The sequence below is a fragment of the Orycteropus afer genome, unplaced genomic scaffold (genome assembly GCF_000298275.1).
Source record: "Orycteropus afer afer isolate SDZICR_OR568_19922 unplaced genomic scaffold, OryAfe1.0 scaffold00425, whole genome shotgun sequence".
Lineage (NCBI taxonomy): Eukaryota > Metazoa > Chordata > Mammalia > Tubulidentata > Orycteropodidae > Orycteropus > Orycteropus afer.
Window position 1 is genome coordinate 2079515 of NW_006922012.1, and position 638 is coordinate 2080152.

A 638-nucleotide genomic window follows, 5' to 3' on the forward strand; every position below is an offset into this window, starting at 1 on the left:
GAAAATAAGATCATTTTTTTTTTTTTTTTAAAGAGCATTTAATGGTCATGATTGGGAGCTCTGGTAGCACAGTGGCTAAGGCACTTAACTGCTAACCAGAAGGCTGGCGGCTCAAACCCACCAGCCACTCCTCGGAAGAAAGGTTGGGCAATCTACTTCCGTAGTGATACTGTCTCGGAAACCCAAGGAGGGGCCGTTATGAGTCGGTCCCACTCGATGGCACATAACAACAATGGTCATGATTAAATGTTCCATCAGTGTACTGCTAGTCACAAGAGCAGGTCCCCAGCGTACATAATGGCAAAAATAATTATCAAGAGATCCCCAAGGGGGCGGTAAAGTGTCATAGAAGAGCATCAGATCTGCGAGATCGCGCGGTCCCATCGGCTGGTGAAAAACTGACGTCCACCTTGAAGTATCCAGTGAAGGAAATCGGACAGATCTCAGGACTCACGACGCCCTGTTTTTCCTATCTCAATAGTCTGAGGGATAAGGCCTATAACGCACTCCATCTGGCCACCACTTGGGCGCCGGGTGGAGAGGTCAGCCGCTGTGTGTGTCACATGGCGCGGGGTAAGCGGAGAAACGAATCCTCAGATTTGACAGAGGGAAACTAACAAGGCACTTTTCACATCCCA